The 2,609-nt window shown below is 46.3% G+C and overlaps 1 long non-coding RNA gene across 1 annotated transcript; it reads right to left on the reverse strand.

Annotated features, from left to right (window-relative positions):
* Window positions 1-1,180: 1,180 nt before the first annotated feature.
* On the reverse strand, window positions 1,181-2,130 carry LOC115531063 (uncharacterized). Its single transcript, XR_003973837.1, has 3 exons — window positions 2,010-2,130; window positions 1,538-1,899; window positions 1,181-1,421 (listed from the first exon to the last, which is right to left on the reverse strand). It is a non-coding gene; the product is annotated as an uncharacterized LOC115531063 (long non-coding RNA).
* Between the last annotated feature and the right edge of the window lie 479 nt (window positions 2,131-2,609).

Raw genomic sequence — 2,609 nt, forward strand, 5'->3', positions numbered from 1 at the left:
GGCCGATTTAATCGGCCGATTATAGCCTTTTTGAAAATAATCAACATCTGCTAAAAAGACGCCGATTACAACCGATTTTTTTTATTTATTTTTTTAGAAATGTTATTGTGCTTAGTATCCTGCAGATTGCGCTCCTACTCGCCTTGCTAACTAACAACTTTAGCTGGAGTAAAAAAGAGGAGATCGAATTTTACCGTACAACATGAAAGCACGCTCGCTTAGGCAGCTGCGCGCTCACCTCACCAATGTACACAAGACGCGTTGTTTGAGCATGTTGTGCCTGTTTTTCTTTAGGTCCCAGGCCATGTTAATTTGTTATACTGTAGACTCTAACGGTGATACCATACTGCTCAGCACGCACGTGTTACGTCACTGCTCACGAGCGCAGCACATTGGGAGTTAGTTATTTATTTTACATTTTACATTACACTCATTTTTTACTGTAAATGTATGCTAAAACACTCAAAGGTTCTGCATTCAATTCACATATTCGTCAAAAGTATATTTAAGGTATCAAAAACTACGTTTTATATGCTTTTTTTTGTTTTGTTTTTAATCGGCCGATTAAATCGTAATCGTAATTTTTCTCTGAAAATAATCGGCATCGGCATCGGCACTCAAAAATCAATATCGGTCGGGCCCTAGTAGTAACTATAGTATTTTTTCCCCTGGGAGTATGAATGCCTTTCGGAATAAACGACACCTTGCCTCGTAGTCAACTGCCTTCTCCAACCACCCCCGAAACTTATCCTCCTCAAACCATTTCTCATTGAATTTGCACCGTCCCATCCTGAAAGCAGCGCAAGTTGGCCTAATGATGTCAACCGTCACTAGCTAAAAGTAGCGCCAGCAAGTTAGCCTACTGATTACTGATGTCAACGTTAACGTACCGTAAAACTCCTGAAAATGCCGTAATTAAAAGACACACTATGTAATTTGTTTTGTGCGACAATTTCCCCTTTTTGCAAAAACCCTTTGCAAAATGTAATACCGAGAGCAAATTTACAGTAAATTTAAGACAATTTATGCCCTTAATTTTACACAAAAAAAAGTAACTTTTTAAGACTTTTTAAGGACCCGCGGGAACCATGACCACAAGCACAAACACAAAAGCAGGAACACACACAGGCACATACAAAAGCAGGTAAACACAACAATGCAGTGAGCTCACCCGGTTCAGGGCGTTAGGGCTTGGCTTCAGGGCTTTGTGGCCTGGGTTCAGGGCGATGGGGCCTGGATTCAAGGCTTTGTGGCCTGGGTTCAGGGCTTTTCGGCCTGGCCTCAGGGCTTTGTGGCCTGGCTTCAGGGCTTTGTGGCCTGGGTTCAGGGCTTTGTGGCCTGGGTTCAGGGCTTTGTGGCCTGGGTGCAGGGCTATCTGATATCACGACCGACTCAGAATCCTCCTGAGACTCCAAGACCATCTAGGACACAAGTTCAACACACCGCGTCAGCAGCTCCTCGAGGTCAACATGAACCGACACTGAAGACCCATGAGGGGAAACCAAAAGAGGTCTCCGTCTGTCCTCTCCTTCCTCACCTGTTTCAGCTGGTCTTCCCCTTGCGGCGAGGAGCAGTCTTAGGGGCCGTGTCCACCAAAAGCCTTTTTAAAAGGCGGAGCGCTCCGTGCACTGCTTTCAACGCGTTCAACTGTTTTCAACTGGGGCGCGCGCCTAGAAGCGTGAGGCGCACGGAGCGTTTAACCGCTCCGGGCGGTTTTTTAAAAGGCGCGCTGCATTTGCGTCCTGCCATAGAGAATGCGTTACAGACAGGCGCTCCGCCTGTCAGCCTCCACCAAAGGCTTTTGGTGGACACGGCCCCTGAGGGGTCCGGATAGGGGGAGGACGCTGGTTTGTCCTCAACCCCACCCAGTGTCTCCAGGTCTCCTGGTTGGAGAACCTCCTGTCGGGGGAGATCATCACTGTTGAGGTACAGGCACACACAAGAGCAGGGACAGGCACACGCCAACACATACAAACAATTAAACAAACACCACAACGCAGCGAGCTCACCACGCGTGTGGTGGAGGTGTGGCCTGGGTAGAGGGTTGACAGCACCGTCTCCAAACATGTCCTCACCATCTAGGACACAAGATGTGAGCACGGGACTGAGAAGCTGACTTATATGAAAGTTCTGTAACGCCTGAATAATGAAGAATTAAATAAAATCACATAAAAAAAATAAAAATAGAAAACGCTGCACGTCGGGCCGAACAACGCCCCTTAACAGTGGTATAATGAGCACATACCACAGCCTGTCGTGATCTATGGCTTAAATATAGAACGTTATAAGACGCTGTCACCGAGTGTGAGAGGAGAGTTGACGAGAAGATGGCGGTTGACCCAGTTTCAAAGTTTATACCGTTTATACTCGGTAATACCGGTGTAACGTGTTGACACGACTACTACTACATGTTCCAAATCTGTTAACATATTTTCCATCCATTAACAGAGAAAGATAAGTTAAGTCATTAATTCGTCTGAAATATACCAGCCAGCACATACACATTTGAGTAGCAGCTTGTGCTAGCTCCCGCCTAGCAATAACGTCAATGGTGGAGCTCTGGCTAACTGTCTTTCTGTCAATTCACCTGCACAACTCGTTAATGCCTG

Source organism: Gadus morhua, chromosome 18, assembly GCF_902167405.1.
Source record: "Gadus morhua chromosome 18, gadMor3.0, whole genome shotgun sequence".
Classification (NCBI taxonomy): domain Eukaryota; kingdom Metazoa; phylum Chordata; class Actinopteri; order Gadiformes; family Gadidae; genus Gadus; species Gadus morhua.